General features: G+C 32.5%; 1 non-coding gene across 1 annotated transcript; it reads right to left on the bottom strand.

Moving 5' to 3' along the window:
- Nucleotides 1-6,492: 6,492 nt before the first annotated feature.
- LOC124896377 lies at nucleotides 6,493-6,598 on the bottom strand. Its single transcript, XR_007052740.1, has one exon. It is a non-coding gene; the product is annotated as a small nucleolar RNA R71 (small nucleolar RNA).
- Nucleotides 6,599-11,454: the final 4,856 nt, after the last annotated feature.

The raw sequence follows: 11,454 nt of genomic DNA, 5'->3' as shown, positions 1-11,454 counted from the left end.
CGCATAAAATACTGAATATTTTCACTTGAAAAAATTTATATGAAAACTTTTAAGGATTCAAATGATTGAAGCATATAAAATTTTCTGAGAAACTTATTTATAATCCTATACTATATAAATTTATAGATTAAAAATTATTGGAACTCTTGGAGAGTTTTCTAAAGAAATAAATAATTTGCTAAAATAAGAAATATACCTAATTTGGATTGCTTATGAAGTATCATATCTTAGTACAATTGGTGCAGTCATGTATCTTGCAAATATTACAAGGCCTATAGCCTTTTTGATTAATTTGTTATCAAGGTATAGTTATGATCCTACTAGGAGATATTCAAATGGGATCAAATATATGATCTTATATTATTCTAAAGATTGTATTCCTTATCTTATTGGTCATGCTGATGTTGGGTACTTATCTGATCCACATAAAGCTCGATCTTAAATAGGCTATATGTTTATATGTGGTGGTACTACGATATCTTAGAGATATAAAAAGTAGTGTATCATAGCTACTTCATCGAACCATGCTGAGATAATAGCTATTCATGAAGTAAGTTGAGAATATGTATGGTTGAGGTCTATGAGACATCTCATTCGAGAAAAATATAACATGAAATATGACAATGTACCCACAATTTTATATAGAGATAATGCAGCATGCATAGCACATCTTAATGAAATATTCGTAAAAGGAGATAGAACGAAGCGCACTTCATCAATGTTCTTCTATACACATAAGCTACAAAAAGAAAGGTGATATTAACATGTAACAGATTCGTTCAAGTGATAATGTGGCTGATTTATTCACCAAATCTCATCAAAACTACAACTTTCAAGAAGATGATGCACAAGATTAGGATGCAAAGGCTCAAGGATGTTCTTATTAAGGGGAGTTAATACGCTATGTACTCTTTTTTCCTTTTAAGTTTTTGTCCTCCTGGGATTTCTTTGTCAAGTTTTTTAATGAGGCAGCCGAAATACGTATTTTTAATGAGGCAGCCAAAATTTTTAATGAGGCACATTATTTAGACAGATTATAGGAGTAATTTTCCTTATAAATAGAGGGGTTTTATCCATTGGAAATCATTCTCAAGAATCTTATGATCTCTCATCTCACAAGAAATAAAGAAGTCTTCCCTCTTCTATCTCAATTTATTATTATTTTTCTTAATTTATATTTCATAACATGTCTAACAAAATTTACATTAAAAATTTTCCAAGTAATCCCCCAAGTGATCAAATTCACAGATCACTCCCAAAGAAATAATTCTCAAGTAAATTCATAGAATCAAAATTCCCACATAATTTTTTATGTAAATTTCTCGATAACTATTCCTAAATAAATGTGCAAGTAGTTTATCAGGGGATTTTTCTACAAATTAACTAAGAAATTTATTTTAGTTATTTTCCTATGAATTTACCCATGAAGAAGTTATTGCGGACTAATATCCCACATAATTCGCTAGGTAAAATTTTATGCAAAATGGTACCAAATTCACCTATGGATTTTCTAGAGGAAAACTATATCGTAGATGAAATACATTAAAATGTAGGTATTTTAGATTTTCATATAAAAATCCCCAGGAAATATCTATGGACAGAACCCCCAAGTAAAATCCCTAGATAATTCACATTTTTCTAGTTGTGGGTATTTTGACGATTTCTATCTAGATCTCAAGCCCATTTTCGATGGGATTTCAGATTTAAAATCTCTACTCTATGGGTGACTTAATTTATTATAAAATTTTATTTTTACTCTCATAGGTCCGGAATAACATTTTGTGTTTGCTTTTGAAGCTGAAATCAAAGTATGTTAATATAGGCATCATTGGCTTTATTTTCTTACTTGGATCTTATATTTGAATAGATTGAGCTTATTTGGAGAAGGTTTGGAAGGGTAAAGTTTGATTTAATTTTGTTGGTCTTTCTTAAGGTAAGTTGTGACTTTTTAATCTTTTTAAAATCTCTTATGTGATAGATGCTTGTAATGGAAAATGGGAGTTCCATATAAGTGAAGTGAAGAGTGCTTATGGTAATACCAGTGCTATGTGAAGGAATATAAATTGGCTAATAAACTTGTGTGAATTATTCTCTTATACTTGTTTGCTTGATTCATGTGAATTATAATTATTGTGTGAAAAATTGGATATGTTAGTTGAGGATGATACCTTTTGACAGGGTAGGTGGGTTGTATATTGATATTCTTCTTATATTGTGAGATAAATTGATGAAAATTATATTGTTGATATGAGATTGGAATGCACGCCTACACAATATAGACTATGGATCGGAGTGAGCGCTATGCATATATATATATATATATATATATATATATTATTGGGATCATAGTGCACTTCTCCAGTGTATGGACCTCCAAGTCCCCTATAGGCCCTAGCTATCTATATAGATCAATGAGTGTATCATAGTATATACATTGCATGCATACGTTCATTCTTTGATGTAAGTGGAATTCTTTGTATTAGTAAAACTTGAGTTGTGACTAAGGTGTTGAGAAATTACTATTGATTCTACCTGTTCGAGTTTTTCTTTTACTATGACAAGATTGTTATATGACTCTTGTAGCCCGTTGTATCTACTAGTATAGGGTATTTTGTTTCTTGATTGTAGTTTGTGGTTACTTGGATGATTGGTGTCGATGTTTCCTCGCTACCACTTTGAATTTAGGTCGATTGATGATAATGCTGAGTACATGTATTCTCCTACTTACTGTTTTCTTTTTTACATCTTTTATGCAGGTACTGAGTTTCCAATCCTTGAATATTGATTACTTTTATGGTGTTGCTTTTGGAGATTCTGAGGTAGAGATTTCTACTTCCTAGCACCCAAAATTTTTCTTTTATATCAGTCTTATGCTTTGTTTTGCATGATAGGTGTTTTGGATCATTCATTCTATTTCCCGTATACTAAAGGATTGTATTTTGATACTTGACCTAGGATATCTTGTATTTGCCATACTTATATTCCTTAGTGAGATTTGAGAATGTAATTTAGGTTTGACTGGTATTCATTTCTTCTGCTTTATCTATATTTTTAATAACTGATTTGGGTTTGATAATTATGTGTGGCATATGCCATCATGGTCCCAGTTTTAGATCATGATAAGCTGGTATGAAAGCCCTATGTTCATTGATCTTACAAGTACATGTCGAATCTAGTAAAGTTTAGAGGATCAGTGCAGAGACATTGTTATCTATCTTTGAGAGGCTATGGTACATTATTGTAACACCCTAACATTTTCAAAATTCCATTTCAGAACTAACATATAAAGCTAGTTAGAAATTAGAAAAAAATTCTCTAGAATCTCTTAGGCAATAAGTCATCGTAAGTACCAATGAATTGTTGGACGAACTGTTATGAGGACTTAGCTAAAAGTCCTGAAGAATTTTAAAAATTATCCCAATAGAAATAAATCATGATGATGACTGGTCATCAGTCATGATGAGTCGTCGTGTACATCCATTCTAATAAAGTCCTAAAACATAACATTTAGGTCCTATGGTAATAAGTGGACACAATGACTAATCATCAGTGATAATGAGCTATCATGTCCTAGTTATACACAGAACCTAACAACTCTATGCAGTTGTAATGAGTCTTGATAATAGGTTATTGGTTGAGGCGACAACTCTTCCTAAAGACCCTTGATTACTAGTATAGCAAAATCGATTACATTTTAATTGGAGGAAGTTTTATAATTTTCCTAATTGCTAGACCTATACCACATTATTTTAGGGTTATTTGGGAAGGGGTTAAAGGGACTTAAAAGTTCCTTTATTTTAATTTTCAGCCAAACACCTCAAAGATGAAAAAAATTGGAAGGCGATTCATTTCTCTTGAGTCCCAAGAAGCTAGGATTCTTCTCCATAAGCTCCAAATCCAAGTTCTTAGCAATATTCCTTAAAATTTCATGTATGTAGGTATTTATTGAGGGCCTCCTTTTTTCACTCATTCCAAAATTTGCTTTCAAGTTTTGTTCTTATGAAGTCCATGAATTAGGGCAAGGTCCTAATCATCTTAATTCTAGAATTTCTTTTAGTATTGTCTTTCTATCTATTTTATGATCATTAATATCAGTCAGTTATGCATGATTTTAAATAAGGCTTTTGTATATGTTGGTGTGTGATCTTAGGCGTATTTATACATCTTAATGTCATGATCTACGCATGTTTAGCTTTGTTTTGAGGACTTTTAAACATGGTTTTAAGGGGTGATGTGCATTTTTAGTACTATTTATGTAATTATGTGTTAATCTATATTTTTAGGTGGTTTATAGTGTAAGTGAATCATTACAAGTCATAATGGACAAGGGAAGGTTAGACGAGATAACTAAGTCAATCAGCCTAAGCTATACTCGTTCTTTTGTAGTTTCAATTAGTCAGTGTATTATACGGTCTAATGCATGTGATAAGGTATTGTAGGAGTCTATTTGAGATGATTTAGGTGATAAATAAAGCATCACATGAGCGATAATGGGTGAGAAAACAAGTAGCAAGCTTCATGTGACCAATGGATTTTGAAGTGCATATATGAAACTCCTCAAGCTGAAGAATGTGAAGATTGAAGTAGAAAACTCATCAAGATTGAGATGTGCTACAATCAAAGCTATGGCACGATGTGAAAGATCATGTTTGGGAATGTTTGAACCCCCTCCTCCCCTTCCAATATCGTAGCTTACCATGATATTAAGGTTCCATAGAGTCAAGGAATAGAAAAAAAGTTGGAATAAGTTTAGTCAGCCAAGCAGTAGCCTTTGATATATCAGTGTGTCATAGAGGCAGTTCTCTATGATATTAAAGTGTCACAGAGCTTATGACCCATAACTTCAAAGTGGCACAGACCTTTATTTATTTGCAAATCAATTGCCTTACACTATAAATAGGATACTTAGCTTCAATTCTAATCATATTTGGAAGACTTGGTACAATTTTGGAGAGGTTAAAACATGAAGGAGGCTTATCCTAGGGTTCTTAATCTTTTTTTTCGTTACTTAATGCTTGGATGAACTACATTAATTGTGTAATTGCGAATCAGATTATGAGTGGCTAAACATTCTCTTTCTAAGGTTGAGGCTATAAACATGGTTGTTTAGCATATATTCAAGTTGGTTAATGTTTATTATCATATTTAGTTGTTCTTTTGTTTTGGTCCTCAATATTCTATTGATTTTTGGACTTTAGAATACACTTATATTTCTTTTGTGATCCTAGAAGGAGTAAAATTAGATTAGAACATGTAACATAAGGAATGAGTTCTTGTCTTTTAGATGAATTAGAGATAAGATTCGTGGTTAGAATAGGAATAGACCTAATTGTCCCCATTTGGTTCAAATACTGGATGAAATATAATTCTATTTGAGTAAGTTCCCTCATCTCTAGTCAATGATGTAGTTGTGAAGCTAATTTTAATAGACGTTTAGAATCTTAGAAGACCACAATCATGGCCCATGAATCAACAACCAAGATAGATAACTTATCCAACTTGGAAGACCATAATCTTGCCCCATGAATCAACAACAAGGATAAATAACTTAACCAATGAGATCGTATACTTTTGCGTGATTGTTTAAGATGCCTTGACCATGGAATCCTCCTAATTATTGTTTCCAACACTTTTAATTTTCCTTATTGTTCATTATTACTTTTAGCATAATAAAACTTACACTCTCTTTGGCTATAAATCACACTCGTTTAACCTTAATAATAATACTTGAATTGAATTGTCTACTAAAAGCTAAGTCCCTGTGGAACTAATATTCGGCTTACAAGAGAAAGTTTATTGCTTGCACGACCACATACACTTGCCTGTGTAGCCAGACTTAACAAGTTTTTGGTGCCATTGCCAGGGACTTGTAAAATTAGCAACCTTGCAATTTTTAGTTTTACTACTCTGTTTGCTAAGTATTAACAAGTTGGTCTTAGGTACTAAACTTATAGGTACAGGTTTGAATCTTAAGCAAGCCGGAAAGAGAGAGAAAATTAGTTGAACTACATCCCAAACCTATTCAATGCTTGCAAAAATTAAGGAGAGAAGAAGCACTTATCTATCTAATCTTGTAAGTTCACCAAGCTATGTCCATTCCTGCAGCAACGGATGATGAATAACCAACTCACAGGATAGTGTATGAAGTAGAAATCTTAATTGCAACCAATGTAACCTCCAATATTTTTAGACCAGATGTAGGAGGAAGATTTGACCTTAAACAAAATGTGGTGTAATTTTTTACACAAGCAGACAGTTTACATGCTTGTCACATGAGGATTACAGGTCCATCTCTAGAATTTTCTAGAGATTGATACCACATTTATTCCTATGGGAGTCTCTATAGATTATGTTAGGATGACTCTTTTTCCATTCTCACTCTTGGGAGAAGCAAATAAATAATTGAAGGTAAAACCTTCAAATTTAATTACAAGTTGGGTTGACTTGGCAAAGCAGTTCCTCAATTGTTTCTTTCCATTCAGAAAAACTACATGGTTGGGGAGTGAGATCTAGGTTTCAAGCAGAAGAAAGAAGAAAATATCTAGCATGCATGGGAAAGATTCAAGTATCTTCACAGATATTTCCTACATCACCAATAGATAAATGATATGTTAGCTCATATTTTGTTTGAAAGACTTGACCATAACACAAAAATTTTTCTAGATTCAGCAGTAAATGGTCAGGCTTTGGATAAAACCTATGATGATATGTATACTCTCCTCAACCATATCATGCAAGGTAATCCATAATGGAATCATGATGTATCTAGAAGTATGGTGAATAATACTGTAAGTATGATCGAGGTAGATATCATTATAGCATTGGATGCATAGTTGACCTTTTTTTATGACCGGACGATGACTTTGTTCAATAAGTTGAGTTTATTAACCTCAGTCTAGGTTAATGTAGTTTGATAGGTTTAGAATGGTGTGAAATTTATGGTAGTAGTGGTTACTCTACAGACTTACGCGGAGAAACTTTAGTGTCGGTGAATATTGTAGGCCATGTTAAAAAATGGAATCAAAATGATAGTAATGATTATAACCAAAACTGGCAGAGTCAATCCAAATACTCTTGAGGAAATAATCAAGTTCAACCTCAAGAACTTCAGCTATAGCAAGGTAATCAGAACAACACTCACACTAGTAATATAAAAGAGACTTTGAAAGAAATTCTAGCCAACCAAGAATAGATGGCTACAGAGTTCAAAAATCAGCAATTTGCACAAAAGAATTTAGAGATACAGATGAGTCAGCTAGCTCAAGCACAAAATATAAGACCTCAAGGGGGTTTACCTAGTGATTCAAAGAAAAATCTAAAACAATCATGATAATCACCTTGAGAAGTGGTAGGAATTTAATTTACACATCTTTAAAGAAAAATCATGAGGTACAAGCAGAGTTGATCACACCTACTAGATAGCAAATAACCTGACAAAAGAAGTGAACTCTAAGTACCCAAATGAGAAGTCAGTTGAGTGATTACAAACTAGATCAGCACTACCATTCCCTCAAAATCTTAATAAACCAAAAGAGGACACTTGTTTTAACAAGTTATTTGACACATTTAGAGAAATTTACATTAACATTCCTTTGTTATATATTTTATAGGGAATGCCCAAGTACTCTAAGTACCAAAAGAATATGGTAGATAATGAAAAGAGGGTTGGAGATATCGAGATGGTGGCAATTACTAAAAATTGTAGTGTTATGGTTATGAGCAAGATTCCTTAAAAACTCAAAGACCTTGGGAGTTTCACCCTGCCCATGCAAATTGGTAAAAGTGATATTGTCAAAGATCTAAGTGATTTGGGGTCAGCATCAAATTTATTCCCCTTTATATGTTTAGCATCTTGATTTGGGAAAGCCAGGCCTTCCTTTGTTGTACTACAAATTGAGGACAAAACTAGAGTTCTCCCCAAAATAATTATAGAGGATGTTCTCATTAATTTTGGTAAATTTATCATTCCTGCTAACATTATTGTTCTTAACTATGATGCAGATAAAAAGTTACCAATTATATTAGGACATCCATTCTTATCTACCGATGGAGCTTTGCTAGATGTTTGAGAGGGTACATTCTAGATGAGACTGAATGATGAAGAGGTGGTCTTAAGAGTGTACACTGAACGTAACACACCCTCACAATATAGAGATATATGCATGATTTAAATAGATAAGTAAGGAGTGGTGAACTATAATATTCAAATTACCTCATCGGACTCTCTCATAGAGTTGCCAAATTTAACTAGTAAGCATGAGCTTAAAAGGCTTGAATGGAATCCTAAAAAGGTAAGTGTAAGAAAAGCTGCAGATGTTGATTATGAGCACTTACAAATTAAAAAAAAAAAAGATAGGCCCCAACTAGGAGGAAAAGAATTATAAAATATGGATGATAGTTGTGATGTGAGTTGTGTTGCAATAATAAATCAGGCGCTACTTAAAAGGCAACCCAAGTTAAGGTAGTTTGTTTTATTTTGGTATCACCTTTAGTTTTTTGTTTTTTGTTTTGTGTTGACATGTTGAAGGAAAGTCTCAATACTTGAGTCCAAGCGAAGTAGCATGTTAATAAACAAAGTGTAGGGTACGTCGGACCTCTTTGATGGATATGATGCTACTAGCTTGGCGTAGAGGCCTCAGGGAGTATTTCTATTCGTCATTCTTTAACTTATACTTTATGGACAAAGTATTATTTTAAGTGTGAGGTGGGAAATCTTTCAATTTATATTTAAAGTGAACTGTGCTATATAAATCTTTTGGTTGTTTGCTTATGTTGCTGAAAATTTTGAAAATACAAAAAAAGACTTTCTTTTAATAATTTTAGTTCTATTCTCTTTTTATTTTTTAGGAGCACACTTCATTCACCCCTTGATTTTAATTTTTAGTTCTTTTTTTAGGGGGTGCTCTTTGAGACGACTATTGTTATTTTATTTTTAGAGGATAATTTAAAATTTCGTAGTCATATTTTATGAACTTTTTCTAATGATAGATGGATGACGACCGTCTTGAGGAAAAGTTAGTCATTACGATTTAATAAGTAGAATCGTATCACTAATATATTATTAAGTGCTCTTGTTAGGCTACATGACTACATGATGTAAAGTGGTTTTAATTTGGAAGCATGTTGAATGAGTTGAATAACTATGTTTGAGACACCTAGGCGCAGTTAGGTGACTCTTGTATAACTCTAGCTTAAAGTTGAATTCTTGTAATTTCTTGATTGAGAGTCAATGGGGATCCTCATTTAGTTAAACATGTGCAATGTGTGTGAGGTTTTTGTTGTATTCTATGTTTGCATATTGATATCTAGAACTTGGCCGGTTTTTTTGTAGAACAAATTGAAAAATGTTGAGTTTGGGAAATGATATAGGCATTTCTTTGATATTTAAGCTTTATTCCTTTCTTTATCTACCTTTCTGCATGACCTTAGTTAGCCTTGTTGATCCTTTAGCTTACTATTTGGTAGCTACATATGTAACTTATTTCTTTTCTTTCAATTAATTAAAATTTGATCCAAAATTCTTAAGAGCTTTAGTTGAAAAATTAAGGTGTTAAGGAGTGTAAAATTAAAGAAGGAAGTTGAAGCCCCAAAGTAATAATTCTGGGTATGTTTGAAAAGTGTATGTATTGTTGTGCAAAGATTAGTATAATGAAAAGAAAGGTTGATCAAAAGATGTGAATCATGTTTTAATGGAAAATACCCCCTACTAAAGTGATAGAAAATAGGTTGGTTGGATATGAGTTTAATATAAAGTGTAATATACAAACATGCTTGGGAAAGTTAGTCAATATTACTGGCCAAAATAGTTACTACCTATCGCTTAGCCTACCTTACATCCCTTACAGTCCTATTTGATCTGAGTTTTTTTATGTTCTTATATTAGGAAGCACTAAACTAATGGTAAGCTTATGGTTCATGATAATCCTTGAGGGTATAAAGTCTTAAAGAAGTATTCATTGTATTCAATTGTAATATGACAAGCTTAATGTTGAACTTGCCATTGATATAGTCATTATAGTTCTAGATTGAGTGTCGTAGTTCAAGTAGGGATGTTTGAGAATCCTTGTATGAACGTGAAAGAAAATAGTTGTTCGAGGAAGAAAAAGTCTTTAAGTGTGAGATGGTGATCTTAAGCATATTTATACACCTAAGTGTCATAACCAATGCGTGTTTAGCTTGGTTTTGAGGACTCTTAAACATGGTTTTGTGTGGTGACATGCATATTCAGTAATATATATGTAAGTATGTGTTAAGAATCATGTTTAGATGGCTTATAGTGTAATTGAATTAATATAAGAGTTAAAATGGCCAAGGGAAACTTAGATGAGATAACCAAGTGAACCAGCATAAGTTATACTTGTTCTTTTGAAGTTTCAATTAGTTGGCAAATGGTATGGTCTAATGTTTATGATGACCTATTCTAGGAGTTTACTAGATCTTATTTATGAGAAAAATGAAGCCACACATGAGCCATAATGGGTGAACAAACAAGGAGTAAACTTGACGTGAATAATGGATTTGGAAGTGCACATGTGAAACTCTTCAAGCTGAAGAATATGAAGATTAAAGCCAACAACACATCCAGATTGAGATGTGAAGAAATCAAATTGATGGAACGACGTTAAATAACGTGTATGGGAGAGTTTGGATCACCAAAACAGTAGATTAGCATAATATTAAAGTGCCATGGAGTCAAGGAATAGAAAAAATAAAGTTGGAATGATTTAGTCAGGAAAGCATTAGCCTTCTAAGATATCAATATGTCACAGAGGCAGTACTCAGTGATATCTATGTGTCACTGAGCATAGGCTCGGGATTTTAAAGTGTCATGGACCTTGATTTTTGTTAGGTACAAATTGTCCTACACTATAAATAGGACACTTGGCTTCAATTCTAATCATCTTTGGAGGACCTGGGATGATTTTGAGAAGGTAAAAGAATGAGGAATATCCTAGAGTTCTTATTCTTCTCTTTTCACTACTTAATTCTTGTATGAACTACATTAATTTTTTAATTGCAAATTTGATTATAAGTGACTAAACATAATTTTTCTAGGGTTAAGGCTACGAACATGATTTATTAACGTATATTGTTAATTATCATAGTTAGTTTTTCCTATGTTCTTGTACTCACTATTATATTGAGTCGTGATCTTTAGAATATATTTATATTTTTTGTGAGCCTGAAAGGAGTAACGTGAGATACTTAGATTACAACGTGGAACATAAGGTATGAGCTCTTGTCTTTTAGATAAGTTAAAGATAAGATTCATGGTTAGAATAGGAATAAACTTAATTTGCCCTGTTTGATTAAAATAGGGGATGAAATATAAATGTGTTTGAATTAGTTCTCACATCCCCACTTAATGATAAAGTTGTGAGGCAAATCTAAATAGAGGATTAGAGGCTTGAAAGACCATAATCATGATATTAACCCTGCGAATAAACAATCAAG

This window comes from Capsicum annuum, chromosome 2 (genome assembly GCF_002878395.1).
Source record: "Capsicum annuum cultivar UCD-10X-F1 chromosome 2, UCD10Xv1.1, whole genome shotgun sequence".
Lineage (NCBI taxonomy): Eukaryota > Viridiplantae > Streptophyta > Magnoliopsida > Solanales > Solanaceae > Capsicum > Capsicum annuum.
This window is presented reverse-complemented; position numbering and strand designations above follow the sequence as displayed.